Source organism: Callithrix jacchus, chromosome 1 (assembly GCF_049354715.1).
Source record: "Callithrix jacchus isolate 240 chromosome 1, calJac240_pri, whole genome shotgun sequence".
Lineage (NCBI taxonomy): Eukaryota > Metazoa > Chordata > Mammalia > Primates > Cebidae > Callithrix > Callithrix jacchus.
This window is the reverse complement of record NC_133502.1, coordinates 150,774,234-150,786,881: the sequence shown is the minus strand read 5'-3', so window position 1 is coordinate 150,786,881 and position 12,648 is coordinate 150,774,234. Positions and strand designations below refer to the sequence as shown.

Here is a 12,648-nt window from a genome sequence, read left to right as displayed (position 1 = left end):
TGTGACAAGAGAAATATTCTGTCTTATTTTTGAGCTTGGGTGGAAAGAATTCAGTTTTTTTAAACTACTAAGTACAGTGTAGTTAGACTATTTTTGTAGATGTATTTTGTTGGATTGAGGACATTTCAATTTCTTTCTGTTTTTTAAAGGTTTTTTTTAATCACCTTTTAAGTTTTTTTCCTGCATCTGTCAACATATCTTTAATTATATCTTGTTTAGATGTGTGTTATTTATGCATTTCTGAATTCTATTTGCTTATATTGTGTTCAAAATTTTTACAGACATGTTAATGAAAGCTATTAGCCTGTAATTTCCTGTTCTTCAGGTTTTGGTATCAGGGTTTTCACTAGCTTCGTGAATTAGGAAGTGTTTTTATCATTCTTTGTTTTTGAAAGAATTCCAAAATAAGAAAAATGAAAAATTACAATGAGGAAATAAGCAGACTTGAACTTGGATTCCACAGAAAAAGTAAAATGATCAATAATTGAAGATATTTTAGATTTATTAGTGAGAAAACATATTTTGTACTATCAAAATTGGTAAAAATTTAAATGTGTAAAATCATCTGTTGAAAAGAATGTATAGTAATAGGAACTTTATATATTAATGATGTGTACAGATATTGGTACAACACTTTTTGCTTTAATAGTGGCATTATTTAGTAAATTTGAGAATGAATCTAATTTATTAATGCAATTTGATAGCCCAAGAAAATATGGCAGTATCTAAGCCTACTCTTTTTCTTCTGGTGCCTTCCTGGCAAGCACTATTGAGTTATACCAGGTAGTATTTGCCACTATAATGAACTATAAATGAATACTAGGATACAGGCTAAAAAAAACCATGCCCAATAACTCTTCCTTCCTTGAGAAAAATGATGGGTCTCTGTCATTTGCAGAGAACTGAGCTATGTTGTGTATCTTCATTAAACTTTTCTCTGTGGATGTGCTATAACTAGCTTTATTATAATTTTGGGACTTAGGTAATGGGGCCCTCGTGATTTTATCTTAAAAGTGGCCTTTTCTTGTTTTGTTTCACATGAAAATGATCTGCAGCGCAAGTCACCATCCAGCAATCCCTAGAAATTTTAGACAGTCCCCAATCCCTTTTATAGAAATATCAATAACAAATCTCACAGCAAATCTTTGTGAGTTGAAACAGTGCAGATTGCAGATAAGGTACAGAGTTCATTTTTGGATCAGTGGGGTGGCAAAAAAAAGTAAGAGTTAATTTTTCTCCAGAAAAGATGTTGATTTACTGTAATGCTACATGAAAACTAACTACCACTAGTCCATAAGCAATTGATCCTCATTAACTGCAAAGTATCGACCAAACCTTGATCACACCAGGGAATGAATTGATGCTTTCTCAACCGTAAACACTGATGTGGTGAATCTTTCCATAAGCGATTGATTGATCCTTAGTAACTGTGAAGTATCGACCAAACCTTGATCATACCAGGGAATGAATTGATATTTTCCCAACTGTAAACATGGATGTGGTGAATCTTTCCATAAGTGATTGATCCTCATTAACTGCAGAGTATTGGCCAAACCTTGACCATGCCAGGGAATGTGGATGCTTTCCCAAACTTAAACATCGATGTGGTGAATCTTGCCACTAGATAGCTGTTTTATTCAGTCACAACATCAGGGCTTAGACTCAAGCTTCCTAATTACACCAGGGTTGCTACTTTTCTAAATATCCTGAACTACATGGATACAGATAGAGGGAAGGTCCTATCAAGTTACACTGCTGTTGTTTCTTTATTGATCACAGGAAAAGCAGAGGAAAGTAGATATTTACATTAACAACATAGCATAAAGCGTCTCTGCCCAAAAGTCAATTCTTTTCTGGAGTCTGATATCTGGCCTTGTTAGCTCTATGTGAACTAATGTAGATTAAATTGACAGTAAGGAGCCTGTACACTGGCTCTTGACCCAGTCTTCAATGATTGTTCCCAACACAGACTGTGCCCATTCTTTAGGTTCTACTTGACTATTTGCATAAGTTTTTAAAATGTTCATACTGTTTAAGGTTATATAGTAGTTAAAATGGATGAATCAGAGCTATATACATAAACATACATGGATCATACAACATATAACTATGGGAAAAAATCCAACCCACAAATTACTGCCTGCAGTGTTATATGACCACGGTTTGCATGTGTATCCCTTCCCAATGTCATGTTGAAATATCATTACCTTTGTAACAATATTAAGACATAGAACCTTTAAGAGGTGATTAGGCCATGAGGGCTCTGTGCTCAAAAATGGATTGATGTCACTATCTCTGGGGTGTGTTTCTTAGGCAAAAGCAATTTGGGGTTTCGTTCTCTCTCCCCTTCCTTACCTTTCTGTCTTCCATGATGTGAGGACACAGCACCAAGGCACCATCTTAAAAGCAGAGAGCAGCCCTCCTCAGACACTGAATCTGCTGGTGCACTGATCTTAGACTTCCAAACTGCCTCAAGAAATGTGAGAAATAAATTTATATTACTTAGAAATTATGTAAATTTTGAAAATTATGAATTTCTCAGACATTCTTTTATAGCAGAAAATGGACTAAGACGTATACCTTTATAGGAATTTCACAAGAAATGTGGTATTTGATCTCATCTAAAGAAACAGCAATAATTTTTAAAAATTAATTATTTAAATGTGGTATATTATTCATGCTGTCACAGTAACACCTGAGAATTAAAATAAAATGTAAAGCTGTAGATAAAGATCTCAGGTAAAAACAAACATTTCTACATAAAATAACAAATACATTAAGCAAAGTTATTCATTAGAGAAATGATTGGCCACGATCACTTAAGCTTGAAGAAAAAGTAATCATTTAAGTTCAAATGTTGTATAAATTCATTTTCGTCTAAATGAATATAAGCATTTATAAAGAAACTTGAGTTAAAGAGGAATCTTAATCGATGTATTTCATTGTGAGTCCAAATAGGGGTTAGAGCTTGGAGAAAATTGTAGAAAGATAAGCATATATCCTGCTTTCCTATAACTTCTCAATAAAGCCAAATTATTTCTTGCAGGGTTCGTAGATAATTGAAACACATTTTTGTTGTAGGTTACAGTGCTTTTAAGATTAGGGTCCAAAGATCCTCAGACAAAATTCACTGTAATCCAATGACACACTTTGTATTTACAACATATATTTGATGTTACGTTTAAGTGGTTGTATTGTAATGTAATTTCACAACCCATCTTTACAGATAAGGTTTATAGGCTTTAAATAATTTAGAGGACAGTTTTGTGAAGAGAGCAAAAAAATCTCTCTTACAAAGTGTGGTTTCATGTTGTCAAACCGAAAATTTTAGCAAGAGAGGATTTTTTTTAATTGACCCTGTATTAAAAAAGACCAAATGTATTTTTGTCCAGAAGTTTAAATAGTTTGCTGTTAGAAAATCTATACTTTAACATATAGGTCAATGGTGACTCAGCACAACCTCTCTGTAGAGGTACAAATAACAACAGTAACAAACTTTAAAACACCCAAATTTCCCAGAATACAATAATTAATTAGAGTGATTCATATGGTGAAATGCTATGTAGCTGCTCATTTACATTATATGTCTGAAAAATAAGGGGAAATATATAAAATATAATGCCAAGGAGAAAAAGCGTTAAGGGATTAAAGGAAGAAAAGAGTATAAAACATAAAACCAGGATATACAGCATAATATGAAATGTATAAAAACATTTTATGTTTATATGAAGCATTTAGTATTTAAAGGATTTTTAAAGTTGCCATTTCTGGATAAAGATATACACATATATGCATATGAAATATATATCCTTATCAATATATAAGATATATATAAATCAAATATATAATATAAAATATCTATAAATCAAATATCTATACTAATATAAATAAATCACATATATTTATATGTACAGAAGATAAAGATACATATAAATCAAATATATGTCTTTATCCAGAAATGGCAACTTTAAAAATCCTTAAGATATTAAATGTTTTAAATATCAAAGATTTAAGTATCAAATATATATTTTTATCCAGATATGGCAACTTTAAAATTTCTTAGGATTTTTAAAGAAACTTAAATCCTTAAGAATATGTAAATTATATACTCTTCTACATTGTGTTAGTTTGCATATTTTGTTAATGTTTTAAAATATGAAAATTTACTGTTCTTTTTACTAGACTGTTATATAACACGTATATATAAATTTGAAAGATGTGTATTTCTATAAAAATAGAAGAAAGGACACAGTATAGTCAATTGAAAATAAAACATGAAGGAAACACCTTCAAGTGCTCAGAGTATGACATGGTATTCCTGCTGTACTGATCTGACTGCAGCTTTCCTTTTAGTCAATGTCTCTACAGGGATGCACCTAGCGATGAACAATTTTGCTCTAGGTAGAGCATTCAGCTTTCCTGCTTTCTAGATGCAGTGCATACTCTAATCAAACCTTTGGTACAAGATCACTGTGAATAGTAGCAAAGCACACATTTCTACTCAGCATTTTTCTATTCATGGAAAAAAATACATATTTGCACCTCAGGAAGGTATTATTTTTTTGAAATGCTGTAACCCTTGTCTTGGCGCTGGTATTGAGAAGTTCCTGTTTTGGATGTTATAAACTACCACATCGATTGAAGCTGATGTCTTTCAAATAACATATTTCATAAATGATTACAGGAACAATCCATTTGATTCATTTTGGGACAGTTGGTGATTTTGTTTTTTTAAAATAATTAGGAGATGATAAACTAGATAAACACCCAATTATTCTTTATTCAGCTACGTAACATCTTTAAACCCATGATTAAAATGAACAGTGAAAGACAATTGTCCCATTTTTTCTTTCTTTATCCATAAAACCTCTTTAAATTATGAAAAAGATATCTCAAAACTCTCATTTCTTTCCCCAAAATGAATCAAGAGAACTCATTTTCTTATATGAGTAAACAAAGAGGAGAAATAAGAGAGATCACTTAGGCAGTAACCTAGTGAATCTGTGGTTTCAGGCCTGAGGAGTGATAAAATGTCCCATGTGCACAGGTGATAAGAAAGCCTTTCTTATTCACCTTACCTAAACAACATTGCACTTTGGACAACATCAATCAAAGAGGCAAAAGCCATTTGGCAAGTTTTAGGTACCATATGTCCTGAAAATATTAGGATTTGTATATGATACATATGTGTTTAAACAGGTACTGAGTATTTACTGTGTGGCAGATACTATATTAAGTGCTTTGAATAAGACATTCAATTTACATATGTGTTTAAACAGGTACTGAGTATTTATTGTGTGGCAGATACTATATTAAGTGCTTTGAATAAGACATTCCATTTAATTTTCCAAATGACCTTAGTATATTGAATTGTCATCTCCATTTTATAGAAGAGAAAAGTAAGATCTGGATAATCTAGTACAGTACAGAAAATGCACAAAGAACTTATAGCAGAGCTAGGAATCAACTGTAGGTTCATATGAGTCCAAAATCCTTATTCTTAACCAATCACGTACATTATTAAAGCAACAAACAACAACAACAAAGAAATCTTTATGCCAATATCCTTAATAAATATACATGCAAAAATCCTCAGCAAAATACTAGTAACCCAAATCCAGCAGCACATCACAAAGGTACCACCACTATCAAGTAGGCTTTATTCCTCAGATGCAAAGTTAGTTCAACATACACAAATCAATAAATGTGATTCATTGCACAAACAGAACTAAAGAAAAAAAATACTAAAAATATTACTAAAGAAAAATAGATATTACTCATGGTCTTAAGATCAAATTTTATAATTCAATTTATTGGTAAAATATCTGTGCCCAATAAATATTTTGAGTAGTATTTATTTTAAATGTATTTGATAAATTATATGATAGTCTCAGTCTCAAAACCACATGTGTTAAAAGATCTTCAACTTCCTTATTTTACAAAACTGCTTTTACTGTCCTAGACCTTTCCAACTTGTATATGTTTTTAGAATAATAAGTTTTTACAAAATTGCTATAGAGATTTGATTGACACCTTGTGTAATTATAAAAATCCTTTTGGAGAAAACAAATATTAAACATCAAATGATAAAATGATAAAATTTATGAACACAGTATGCCTCTTCACTTAGGTTTTTTAAAATTTTGCTCATGAATTCTTGCTATTTTTTGTTGTAATTTTGTACTTTTTATTAAATATTTTTCCTAAATATTGTGTTTTTAATAAAACTGTACAATGTGTTTTTTATTTTTAATTGTATTTGCTAATATATAATTGGATTATTTGAACAGTACATTTTCACAGATAAAGGTTAATGATCGATTGCAAATGCTGACTTTGTGACACTATAGTGTATTTGTACAGGAATAGTCGGTAAACTAATTCAATGATGATCTAATTGAATTATTGATACTGAGATCCAAGATAATCTAAAAACAATTGTATTAGTCCATTCTCACATTGCTATAAAGAATTACCTGAGACTGGGTAATTTACAAAGACAAAACAGTTTAATTGACTCATGGTTCTGCATGGGCTAGAGAGGCCTCAGGAAATTTATAATTATGATGGAAGGGGAAGCAGGCATGTCTTATATGGTGGCAGGCAAAAGAGAGTGTGTGTAGCAGGAACTGTCAAACACTTCGAAAACCATCAGATCTTGTGAGAACTCACTATCATGAAAATAGCATGGGGGAAGCACCCCCATGATTCAATTACCTCCCACAAGGTCCCACCCTTGACAAGTGGAAATTATGGGGATTACGATTTCACAAGAGATTTGGCTGGGGAAAAGAGCCAAGCCTAATCAACAATATTCTAAAAAATTAGAAATATTTTCAATCATGTTTATCCCTATTTATTAGAACATAAATTGTATGTTGGGCACAGTGATCATGCTTGTAATCCCAGCACTTTGGGAAGCAGAGGCGGGCAGATCACAAGGTCAGGAGCTCAAGACCAGCCTGGGCAACATGGTAAAACCCCATCTTCTCTAAAAACACAAAAAAATTAGCTGGGCATGGTGGTGTGAGCCTGTAATTCCAGCTACTTGGGAGGCTGAGGCAGGAGAATCACTTGAACCCAGGAGGCAGAGGTCACAGTGAGCTGAGATGTTCCATGGCACTCCATCCTGGGTGACAGAGCAAGACTCCGTCTCAGGAAAAAAAAATACATGAACTCTATGCTGCTACTATTCTAAATATATTTAATTTGAAAATGGTTGGATTTTTGAATTGAGAACCACAGACACAGAGGACCAGCTGTGTCTCTGTGTGTGTGTGTGTGTGTGTGTGTATAACACACATATATGTCAAAATTATTAAATTGTACATTTTAATATACCAGTTTTACCTCAACAAAATATTTTCAAAAATTAAAACCTAGTGCAAACAAAAACCATGAACTGTATAAAAATATTTCCATTTACTTTCATATTACCTATTTTTTGGCTACCTGTTAAAATTTGTCAACAAAATTCACAGATTAAAACATTTTGATTTAGTGAAAGAATTATTTCTGAATTATCATTTAAATTAAAGATAGCATTTTCCACATTATGTGGCAACATCAAAAAGCTTTATGACTCTTGCCTGAGCATTTTTACTGAAATTACATAAACTCAAATTCAAGGGATGAGAAACATTAAAGGTTAACATCTCTTTAAATAATGTAAATATTAAGATATTTGTTTACTTTTTAGAAGCCTAATCTCTAATTCATTTTAAAGTATTTGTATAGACCTTTTGAATATATAAAGCCTTGGCCAGAGCTCTACTTACATACTATGAACTTCCATCAATCACTGTGTCTTTAGTTAAAATAATAGCCATATTCACAGGTGAGACGAGTGAAAAGCAGTGAGGTTCTGATAACCACAATAAACAGAGACCCTAACAGGATTAAACCAGCCAAGTACACTTCTTGCCTACTAAGTAGAATATTATGATTTTTCCAAAGTACAGGGGAAAAATAACATGATTAGAACCTTGGCAGGCCTCTGAAATGGGAAAGCAAACATTTGTGTTTACCTGAGATAAGTATGCTTAAATGACATGTACTTGGAACCAGGATACGGAAGAGTCAAACTAGTAGAAGCTTTCACATTTTAATTTTAAAATTTGTGGGTTTTTAATGGAACCTGCAAAACATTAGCAAACTGTATGTAAAACTATTACGGAACAGATGGTTTTTTAACAAACAGATTGGCAGGTGACAGCTATGTACTTAGTATATCTTTGGTGTAGGCAGAATAGAATAATGATTAGAGTCCAAAGAATCTCCAAAATGTAAATTTGCCATTTGGATTCTGCATGATTTATTTTGTCTTGGTGGCTTTGAGATGCTTGTTTGGATTAGAAGCTTTGAGGCTCTAGTTGGAGGTTGTTTTTGTTTGAAAGAATCTGAAGGGTGGCAGAGCTTAGATGCTTTCAGATTCCAATTATGGGAAGCCCTGACGCATGTCTTGGATTGCACCTCCGCATATGGAGACCTCCATATGCGGTGGCTACATTCATTCTCTCTCGGTGTGCTCTGTGGGTCTGGGACAGCTGCTAGAAGTTTGTAGCACTTGAGGAATTTTTCTCCAGATGTTTGGGTATATTTATCAGTATGCGTGCATTTTTTCTCTTCAGATTTTTGGTTGTGAATATATGGAATTGCAACCTGAAGTTCTAATACTTAGATCTTTTCATCTTTTGTCTTTATTTTCTCTTTAAGTTGTTTTCTTTCATTTAATAAATCTTAATTCCTGTATACTTCACCATCTTTTGGTTCTGGGCTTGATGAGAATGATAGTTGAATATCATACCAGATCCAGTTCCTTCATGAAGATACAGATGTTTCAGTTTGAGTAACTGAGTTTTTACAAAGATCTAATCCTGAACCATGTGTTGGAGGGTCATCTCATCCTGCATCACTGCATTTTCTGGTACATCAACATTTTCTGAACCTGGAAAAGCGGTGTCTCTCCATAGCTTTCAAAATGACCCAAAGAAGACTCTCTATAGGGAGACCCTATGGTCAAATCACTTTTTCCATGGTAACCATAGTGGTTAGGATGACTGAGGTGGTAGTGTTCCCATGTACTCAATTTCTAGAGTGGCCTTTTACAAAATCCTTCCTGAGGCTGTTGAACACTTCTGTCTTGTCAAAGTAGTTGATATTTTCATGCTCCACCTTTTCAAGATGTCCATCATAAGGCCATCATCCTAAAAGTCATATGATTCAAGATTATTTAAAATATGCTGTTTATTTCATAGGACTCATAACTCCCAATTGGATGGACATTTCCAGTGGATTACAAGCTCTCTTCATTCCACATTTATGTTCCATCACAACTCTCAGATGGAGAGTTCAAATGAAGAACCAGCTCTGTAGCCTGTGTCTAGTAAAAGTATTCATAGAAGTATGTTTTGGAAGTTTGCTTGTTTTAGAGACATTTATATCTATTTCTCAGTTTCAATTTATCAGTTTAAACAAATTTTTATTTTTCTTGGGAGAATCAGATCTATCTTGTGATAGTGACTTTTTATGTTTTCCTTCTTTGAGAGAAATTTCCTCTAAAGTTATTCTAGTTCTGTTGAAGTCTTTAACACCTATTAAATATTCTCTGAAGTCTTCACTTAAATCATTCTTATTAGAATATGACAAAAAAGACAAGGGAATACTATCTACATCATTGCTCAAGTAACTATTTTAGCATCATGATTCATGGTCTGGTCATTTTCTGTTTTGTAACTTTCATTTTCAGTTAAATCTTGGTTCTTAGTAGTAGCTTTATCCTTAGCCAAAACTCTAGCATCATTTCTACACATATGTCAGCAGATGAATTCTTATTTCCATTGATTGTGATCTATCAAAATCCCAGAAACTTGAGGCCAGCTAGATTTCAGTAGAGAGAGAGGAAACATCCAATAACCTAAAGTGGAAATTGCACCTAGGTCATGTGTAAAGCCAACTTCTTTCCACCAGCAGCATATGACCTAATGAATCCTTATCCCAAATGTTTATTTCCATTACATACTTCTTACTGCTGGTAGTTTCTTGTTAGCATACTTGAGTGCAGAGTACTCTAATGGATAACCGTTAGTACTTAGAAGACTTGTAAGCTCTATAGCTCTATTGAAGGAGTGTGATCTGGTTATAGATGAAGGTGCAACAAATGACTCTGAATGGAATGTGAACAATTGTGTGACCTTACCATTTTTTTCACTAGCAATATGCATAATATTGTCTGAGGATTGAGCTAAGCTTTCTCTAGAACTACTAGTAGCAAGAATTTGCTGTAGGTCTTTGCATGCTGTTGAAACTCAATGGGTTTCCATAAAACCTATTCAATGGTGATTTTGGAGCACTGTCTGAAGAATAGGACGTCCTTCCTAATAATGTGCCTTTTTACCCAAAATAAATGGTTTATAAAAGTCCTTTGATTTAACTTCTCTGCAGATGACACATAATGAATGGCTTTGCTAACTTTGATGTGAATAAAGAAAAACTTTTCAAACCTACCTTTATCTTGTTTTTCAAACATTACTTGAATAGGAACATGTTTTTCAGGATCAATTAATTAATCAATCATGAATTTTGAGTCTGGTTAGGCTCTTCAGTACCTCGTGCACTAAGTTGGTATTTATTTGCTTTTCTCCAATTAAATGAATGGAATGATGGACAATCAGCCATTGTTTTTTATGTAACTTTGATGTTACTGTTCTTACAAATTCCTAATATGTTAACAGGTGTCCCATTTGACATTGGCTGCACTGTACTTCTTAGAGATTTTGTTCAATACGTTAGTAACTTGGAATCCAAAAATGTCTTGATCAGTGGTATTCATTCAATGAGCTATAAGGTGCATTTGTTCTTAGAATTTTACCTAATCTATAGGAGTGAAACACCAACCTTGCAATCAAAGATCACAAATAATCTGTGCAACAGTAATTTTCACACCTCTAAGATGTAGTCTAGAAACAGCCACCCTAATTGGACGGGTAGCCTACCAAGATGAATTTGCATTTATTGAAATGGAAAATGAAGGTTAGTTATGAAGGACTACCTCAAAGGAGTCACTCCTCCTTTCACTTTGTCAAGAAAGGTGCATTTAAGTACACACATAGACACACACATGCATGTACCAAACACATACAGAGATATACACACGTATATCTGTATGTAGATACATAAAAGAGAAGGAGATTTACATCTGCAGCAACTTTGTGATCCACCAGGTTTATCTCAGAATGTATTCTAGAGTGTGTCTTTATTTTAGCCAGTGTGAGGTCATGCTGCTTCCTTGGCTGCAGCCCAGCTGTGGGTTGCCTAGCAACCTGCCATTGTTGCCTATCATGCTCAGGAGAACAATTGTTCTGAAATTACCATGATGTGATCCAAAAGAAATGCCAGGAGAACACAAATCACATTCTGTGTTTTTGGTCCGATGCATGTCTTAAGCCTTTTATCAGATTGATTTCTTTTACAAAGCAAGATTAAGATTGAGGAATCTTAAGTGTGACTGAATTCAAATTTAGGCACTTTATAGCCCTATAAACTAGTATATTAGTTTTCTAGGACTGCTGTAACAAGGTACCACAAGAGGAGAACCTTCAAATTTATTGTCTCACAGTTCTGGAGGCCGAAATGTCAAAAGCAAAGTGTTGGCAAGGTTTATTCCTCCTGGACAAGGAGGGGGGATCTTTTCCATGATACTCTCCTAGATTTTGGAAGTTTTTGGCAATTTTTGACGTTCCATGGCTGATAGACATATCATGCCAACTTCTGTCTCTATCACCACAATAAGGCAGTGTTCTCCTGTGTCTGTCTGCCTCCAAATGTTCCTCTTCTTGTAAGGACAAAATACATTAGATTAGGGCTTACCCCAATCCCTTATTATCTAATTACCTCATTTTAACCTTATTTCATTAGCAAAGAACCTATTTCCAAAAAAGATCACCTTTCTGGGAAAGGTACCAAGGATGAGGTACCAAGGGTGAGGTATTAGACATAGGTTTTTGGAGACAGTATTCAACCCATAACACCTTGCTATTTACTTAGCCTCATTATACCTCAGGTTTCATGTGAACAGAATTGGGATAATGATAAAACCTACTCCATAGAGTTGTAAGGAGCAAATGAGTATACTAGTGTAATCGTCTAGATTTATTCTCACACATATTAACCTATAATGAACATCAATTTATTTTTCTTCCACTTTCAACTCCAACCCTTTGGTCTAGTTTTTCTCCCCTTTTGGATTCCTTAGGAACATAATCCTCAGATATCCTGTTCCAGTGTTTTATTACATAAACAATCAATGTATTCTTTAAAACCAACTCAAATTTGTTTGAAGCTTAGATAACTTCTTTGTAGAGGTAGAATTGCTTTCAATGAGTATGAGATACATTACTGTTACCATGATGTATCATATTCAACTTGATAAATACTGTCTGGCTAATTGCTTCAATTTGTATAAATAGAATATGATGTATTCGATTTTAAAATAATTCAAAGAAGGTTCTGTATGTATGATCATATTGACTGAAAGGATATGTGTATCATCTGAACCAAGAAGCGTCTCTTCCATTGTGATTTGATTCTGATCAAACTATTTAGTAAACACATTTCTACTTTTCATTTTGCAGTTCTTGGGAATTTAAT

General features: G+C 33.4%; 1 pseudogene; it reads right to left on the bottom strand.

The window, feature by feature from the left end:
• Window positions 1-8,509: 8,509 nt before the first annotated feature.
• On the bottom strand, window positions 8,510-10,528 carry LOC100397077 (serine-rich coiled-coil domain-containing protein 2 pseudogene; annotated as a pseudogene).
• Window positions 10,529-12,648: the final 2,120 nt, after the last annotated feature.